The sequence below is a fragment of the Mus musculus genome, chromosome 2 (assembly GCF_000001635.26).
Source record: "Mus musculus strain C57BL/6J chromosome 2, GRCm38.p6 C57BL/6J".
Taxonomy (NCBI): Eukaryota; Metazoa; Chordata; class Mammalia; order Rodentia; family Muridae; genus Mus; species Mus musculus.
The window spans coordinates 82,287,516-82,295,828 of record NC_000068.7 but is presented as its reverse complement, the minus strand read 5'-3'; positions in this window follow the sequence as shown (position 1 = coordinate 82,295,828).

Sequence of the window (8,313 nt, the reverse complement as noted above, 5' to 3'; positions counted from 1 at the left end):
TGTATACATATCTCTTATGTCAGGCCAAACTAAAGGAATTAAAAATGTTAAAACATCTTAGTGTTACTTCTGAAATATGTGTTATTAAACTGACTGACTATTAATAAGAACAAATTTTTTTTTCTTTTTCCATTAATTAATTTATTTTTATCTCAAAATACCATACCCCCTCCTCCTCTTCCCCTCATTTGTGGATCTTGGTCTACTACATTTTTCCTTTGACTTTTGCATTGAAGAAACTGCAGTGCAACACTACTGCATATTAAAGGAGTTTTCTGAGGTCTCCTCAGCACATTTTGATCTAGAGTCAAAGTGCTAAGAAGGTGGTAAAGGAAGAGGTGCTGTGTGGGTAGAGATTTAATATAAGCTGAGGCTGGAGGGGGTAGAGAAGAGGAATTGTCTATAAATCTTGTTGAGAGACTAAGGCCAACAGAAATCTGTCACCAGAAGTGAGTGGAGATTTGCAAAACTTACCAGCTACTCACTAGAGTGCAGCTAAGCACAGCGGGAAAGGAGCTCAACAGATGTTTAGTTGGAGTTGCCAGCAGCCATCTGATACAAATATGGCTGCAAAATCAAATAGGTAATGGTAAAATAACTACAAGCTTTACTGTGAATCACGAGAGATTCTCATAAAAATTCCACAAAGAGTCTGTCCTTGTTGCTAGCCAAAAGGCATAACTGAAAACATCCACACAGGCTGCAGGAGCCAGAACATATAGAGTAGCCTGTAGTCAGAGTCCACAGAACATATGGTCTCCAGTACCACTACTCTGTGTTTTACTCACAATGCTGAAAGCCAGTCCATATAGCATAGAGGAAGTAGTTACAGGCCAATTCTCCACTGCCATCAGACATGAATGGAAGAGTGTAAATTAGCCACTTTGAAATGTCTCAGCATATAGTACTGAATAATATGAATCTTTGAAAAATTTCTGACATTGTATGTTCATAACAGTTAAAAATTTTGATGGTATTGAAGTCATTTATTCCACTTAGCAAATGAGTTACTTTATTTGAATTTATATGTTAATTTAATAGTTTTTACCCATTTACAGAGCTCGGGACATCTTAACAAAATTATCTTTAAAATATATTCTTTTTTTCGTATCTATAGCTCTTAAGGAACATAAGAAGAACTACAGTATAAAATTTAATAGAACCTTTTATAATGAAAATGAGGAGAAATGGAGGGAGAAAGTATAGGGAGAAACAGCTGGTATTAGGAAATATTTGAGGTAATGTGGGAACTTACTGCAGTGGAAACTTCCTGGAATCTATGAGGGTGACCCTAGTGTTGACTCCTAATAATGGAGAATACAGAGTCTGAACTAGCCATCTTTTGTAGCAAGGTCAGGCATCTATTGGTAGGATTGCTTGTGTTCAATTGAGTTGTTGTCTGAGGAGGTCCCATGGAGATCCTTCAATAATCAAGGCTATTACCAGGAGGTTTCTCTCTAAAAACTAATGGCAGGGCTCCATAGCCAAGAACAACTTCCACTCAGCTCATTGAAAGTAGAGAGGTTGAGCTGGTATGGGCTTGGAACCTTCACCCCTACATTCCTGTCTCTTTGTTATTGTGTAGGACTTGAGGGGAAAAAAAAAAACAGAAAAAAAAAAAAAAAAAAAACTAGACATCAACTCAGCCACAAGGACCTTTATCTACAAACTTTTCTGCCTGCAAGATGTTCTGGGGTAATGATGGCACAGAATATGTGTGAGTTGCCAAACAATGATTGTTTTAACTTGAAGCCCACAGGAGAGAGAACACATGCCATACACTGAAAATGGCCAGGAACTGGAGAATGGATCATCCAGAGACACAGGGCAAAACCAAACATGACTAGCCTATCTCTATCTCTGCTGCTGCCCCTGCCCCTACACCTGTACTTCTATCTGTTCTCTCTGTCTCTGTCTCTCTTTCTCCCCCCCCTGTGTGTGTGTGTGTGTGTGTGTGTGTGTGTGTGTGTGCGTGCCTTGTCCAGTAGTCATCAGAGAGGTTTCTCCATAAACAGATGGAACTGTGTCTAGAGACACAACAGTCATACATACGAAGAGAGAGTCTAATGTTGAGGTCTACATCAAGTCACCTCCCTCAGAGACTGGGGAGCCCCATGGAAAATGAAAACGGAAGATTTTAGGAGTCAGAACACCTGGAGAAATCAAGAGAACATAGCCCACTGAAGCAACTAAGCAGGGTTCACAGAGATTGAAGTGGCAAATACAGGGCCTGCAAGTGTCTCTACAAGATCCTTTGCATGTGATATTGGTGTAAGCTTGGTAATCTTGTAAGACTTCTAACAGTGGGAGTGGGTACATCTCTCACTCCTTTGCCTGTTGTAGAGATTGTTTTTCTCCTATTGCATTTCCTTGTTCAGCCTTGATGTGAGGGCTTTCATCTTGCCTCATGATATTACTTATTTTTTATTGGTCTGGTTGTTATCTCTCGGAGAGCTACTATTTTCTGAAGAGGAAATAAGAGGGGGGTAGATCTGGGGAAAGGGGAGGTAAGGGGGATTTGGAAGGTATGGAAGGAACACATGTAGGAGAGGGAGGAGAAACTGTGGTTGGGAGGTATTTAATGAGAATCTATTTTAAGTCAAAAGAGAGTGACAGTTAGAGAAAGAGAGAGCGAGCGAGCGAGAGAGAGAGAGACAGGCAGACAGACAGACACAGAGACAAAGACAGAGACACAGAGACAGAGACAAACAGAGATTTCATGTAGATATTTTACTTCTCCCACCTTTGAGAATAAGAAGACTTTGTTCTGTTATGAATTGAATTGGGTCTATCTCAAAATGTATATGCCGAAACACTGACTCCAACATAAATGTAATTTGTGATAAACTTTATGTGTTGGTGATTAAAATATTTACAAGTAACTAGAAAGCTAATGAATAGAGCTAACAACATAGAAGAAATATGAGAAAGAACTCTTCCTGTCTTTGTTAATATCTCTTCCCATATTTTTGCAGTAAAAGGCAAGGCACAGATATAGATATTGAGGAAGGGCAATTATCTGTCTCTCAGGAAAAGTAAATTCATCAGAAAACCCAAGTACTAATATTATGAAAATAATTGTCCTATTACTTAAGTGTGCCCAGTATCTTATTTTATCACTTCATCCAAAATAGTCTAATTAGGTTCAATTGCCTTCACCGCAGGTACTCACATAATTAGTATGTGATTAACACCGCATTCTGTGTAAAGCATTGGTGGTACATAGAAAATATGTCATCTTCATTTCTTTTGAAGCATTCACAATTGCATATTAACAAAGAAATACCACAAAATGGTGAATGCAGTACACTCCAGATCTGCATTCCTTAAATTCAAATCTGCACTGAAATAGATGACATGATTTTAAAAATAACATTGCATTCTTAGTTTTATAACAAGACAAATAAAGAACGATACATAAAATAAAGGTGTTTCTCCTTGTTAGTAGTGATTATAGTAGCCATCCATCACACTACTCATGCTATACTGAAGTAAATCATTAACAAATAATTTCATTAATATTATACTTACACTGATATATACCTTTTCAATCACATTGAGATTCATTAAGTCATTAATTGATGTATCTTGCCCCAATATGCCCCAATAGTTATCACATAGTTCAAGAAAAATATTGTTCAGAATCAGTATGAAAGATTGTAGAACAAAGGAATGTATCACTGAAAAATCTAAAATTAATTTAATTAAAATAATAGGCATTTGAGACTGTATTTTCCACATATTAATGACACTTATCTCTACTAATGTGTCAACAATTTACCAACCATTTTAAAAATTTAATTTAATTTAATTTCCTAAAACTGCATCAAACGCCATTTAGAGGTCACACGAACTTAGTTAAGGTAACTACAAAGCAACTAAAGAGATAGCAGGGAGCAATCAAGCAAATGATCTCCAAGCCAATGGGAGTCCTTTTTTAGATGTTACACAAACCTCTAGTGGCCGAGAAACATCTCTATTGGCAATTCTGTCCTGTAACAAGGTACTTGAGGAAAGAAACACAACAATCTGAAAGTTTGTCTTATCTGCTCAGAGGCTTGAGTAAATGTCAGTCACAACGCTACTGACGGTGAGGCAATAATATCACGACAACGAGAGCACTTCTCAACTGAATCACTCACTTAAAGGCATCACAAAAGGAAAATTAAAGGAACAGGGAAAGGACAAGACAAATCCATCACAAGTGTTTCCACCAGTACCTAGTTCTTACAACCAGCTCCTAGTAAACGCCTAACACACACTCTGTATGAAATGTTAGAAACTCATGATCAATTATTTCTATAACATCAACTTGGGATGTAAATTCCAACATTTCAACCTTTAGAAAAAGATTACATGTTTAAGACACAGCAGGTTATCTCTGATACCTGCTTCCTGATCTTAAGTATTCAGCCCAACTTCGGGATTCCACAACTGTTTCCCCAGTTTCATCACTGTTAGGAGATTTTGTCTGAAGCTGGGCAGTGGTGGCACACGCCTTTGATCCCAGCACTTGAGAGGCAGAGACAGGTGGATTTCTGAGTTTGAGGCCAGCCTGGTCTACAAAGCGAGTTCCAGGGCTATATAGATAAACCCTTTCTCAAAAAACCAAAAAAGAAAAGAAAAAAATGATTAAAGTTTTCTGAGAACCAGGGCAAACTGTTGTGGATGAGTACTAATAAAATTACTTGTCCCCAGCACACATATATGTGTGACCTTGCATAATATGCTGTATCCCTACTTAGGGCAAGATCTCTCAGATAATTTACAAATGTACATCCTTGAGAATGTGATGATTTATTTGCTTCATCTTTCTTATGCTCTTTTTTATTACCTCTTACTTTTATAGAACGTCATACATGAACACTGCAACTACATCACTCATTTTTATCCTTCTCCTCTATTTCCTCTTGTGTCGCCCATTCTCTCCTCAATTCAAAATACTTGTTAATTATTTTTCTTTTACACACCCCCCTCACACACACACATACCATATTTGGTTGCATTTAACAGTGGTAAAAGTTTTAGCAACCATACCTTCTTTAGTGCAAATGTGAAATATCATATTTTTTGGATATATTGAATGTCTTTACAAGCCTTTGGCTTTACTCTATGTACCTATACCATACTGATAGGTATCTTTTCATACCTATCTCTATGTAATCCTAATTAAAAGCAGCTAGAATAGTCATATCATTGCCACTATTCAGATTTCTAAGAGTCTATACTCCCATTTAAGACAGCACAGATTTGTGTACATTCCTATGGGGACTTTCATCACCCAAATTCATATCAAAATTGTCCATTATGAAAGACATAAAGGCCTTGTGGAACATGCATTTAATTATATAGCCGTCTCCTGAGAGACTATGCCAGAGCCTGATCAATACAGAAGCAGATACAGGCAGCCAAATATCGGATTGAATGCAGGCACCCTAATGGAGAACTTAGGGCAAGGTTTGAATGAACTGAAGAGGTTTACAACCGCATAGGAAGAATAACAATATCAACGAATCAGAAACCCCTCAAAGCACCCAGGGACTAACTCACCAACCAAAGAGGATCCATGGCTCCAGCTGGATATGTAGCAGAGAATTGTCTTTTCTGGCATCAGTGAGAAGGGAGTCCCTTAGTCTGTGCAGACTGGATGACCCAGGATGGGGGAATACTAGTGTATTGAGGTGGGAGTGGGTGGGCAGGTGTGGGAACACTTTCATAGAGAGAGGGGAAGGGGGAGTGGATAGGGGACTTGTGGAGAGTAAACTTGGAAGGAAGATAACATTTGGAATGTAAATAAATAAAATAACCAATAAAACGGAAAAAAATAAAATAAAATAAAACAGCATTCCAGCTTTCTTTAGATTTCTACATATTGAAATTTTCTATAAAACAGACTCATAGTTTTGTTCCTCTGTGCCTTAGAAAGTGACCCAAGATTTATATTTTATATCATGAATTTTTAGAATATGATAAAGATTATTGTTTTTTAACTGATTTGTTTAAGAATGATTTATGCATTCTGCTAAAAATTTATTCTATACAGAATTATCAGCCTTTCTAATATTTCTTCTTGGAGTCCTATAAATACAACTTCTATCTACCAGATGTAATTGTAATCCTGTAGGTTTATGGCTGAATAAGCTCACACTTTCTAGATCTTTCTGTACTTTGTCTGGTTCAACTCAGCTGTTCTGTCTCATAACTCCTCTCCAAAGGTAACTTCTTCAAGTTGGATCCTCTCAGCTTCTGACTGAATTGCTCTGTCACAAACTAACTTGTAATTTGTTCAATCTTCTGGCTCCTTTCGATCCTCTGACTTGTTCTGTCTTCACCCAGAAACCTTTCTCTGTGAAATTGTCCCAGTACAACTAACACACACACACACACACACACACACACACACACACACACACACACATCTTTTTCTCCTTGTTCTGCTCTTAAGTCACCTCTTTTTCCTGTGCTGTTTGCCTGAAAGTTAGGCATTTTTTATCTGATTCATTCTGTCAAATCATTCTCTGATTTGTTACATTGTCTGTCTTTCAATTAGATGTCACTTTCAAACATGGCTCCTTCCTTCTATGAACTAATCTTCTTTTCATTGCTTGAGATTAAAGGTATGTATTAAGGACATGTCTATATTCAAGCCAAATCATACTTTAATCCAGAATATGCCTGCATTCCATCCAGATCATATAGACTTAGAAAGTCTTTGGATATGATCCCTTGCCATAGCAGCCACACTGTTGAATTAAAATTCCTCTACAGGACTCAAGATCACTCCAGACAAAAGCAAAAATAAAAATAATAATTATTTTTTCATTATATCAAGTTGTAATGAAAGCCAGTATAGTTCAATTACATTTAAATGGCATGGATATTAATATTATATAAATAGCTTATTGACTAAAATTACAAAATAAGAATAATTTTTAGTGTAGATTTAAAATTGCTTATGCAATGTATAATAGAGTATGTATAGGTATATGTGAGGGTGTGTTTATGCATACATGTGTGTGCATGTATGTAAAGGGGAAAGAAAGAGAGAAGGGAGAAAGGGAGGAAATGGAGTGGAGAGAGAAAGAGGGGGAGAGAGAGAGAGAGAGAGAGAGAGAGAGAGAGAGAGAGAGAGAGAAAGAGAGAACTTGACCTAGATTAAATCCATAGTTGCCTTTAAATATATTAAAATCAGGTCCAAACATGTTTGACTATAATCACCAAGGTAATTAATGTATCTTGAAAGAAAAATCATGCATTTTCATAAGTTACTTTTCTCATTTTAAAATTCACACTTGTATATAATAGTAATCTAATTCTCACTTGCTGGGGGAAAAAACATATATAAGGCCCCTCAGGATTTTAAAAACTTGTGTATCTTTATTCAACTAGAGTAGTTAAGAATATTTTGAGCTATTTATGAGATTTATGGAAATTTTTTTCACTCCTCATTTTTCTCAGTTTTTTATTAACTATCATTGGGCCAGAAAGGCACTAGGAACTATGGGAACTATTAAACTGACGGAAAGAATTATTTCTACCACTCTTCTTTTCCCTTTTTATATACAAAGAGCAATACATAAAATAAAAACAAAAGAATATATTAATAAAAATTTCAGGCAGTGGTGGTGGAGCCCTTTAATCCCAGCACTTGGGAGGCAGAGGCAGGCGGATTTGTGAGTTTGAGGCCTGTGTGGTGTACAGAGTGAGTTCCAGGACAGCCAGGACTACATAAAGTAAACCTGTCTCAATAAATAAATAAATAAATAAATAAGAAATAAAAAAGCTAGAATTTCAAGACAATATATTTATGTGCTAAATTGTATGGACCAGGATGTTAGTGTTATAAATTGGGCAGCCAAGCCAAGCCAAGCCAAGCCAAAAAAAAAAAAAAAAAAAAAAAAAAAAATACAACTCACCCGAACTTTGTTGTTTTTTGCAATAGACAATAAGCCAGACATCTTCAGACTATAAATTGGTAGGAATAAGAATGATTTCTTTTTAGTTTTTAACCATTTTATTTATTGGTAACAATTTACTTTGGTTTTACAACTCAGATTTTATACATTTTACTAATTCTTTGAGAATTTTACAATTATAATTTTATTATATTCATTGCTATTCCCCTATTCCTCCAGGATTCCTCCCCCTATTCTCCCAACTTCATATCTTCTCCCTTTGTCTCTGTTTTTCTCTCCGTCTCTGTCTGTCGGTCTTTCAATATATACACATTCATATACACTATTATATAGAATGTGGTATATTGTATAGAGTATAGAGTGCAGAACATACTATAGTTATGTAATTTAGTATTTA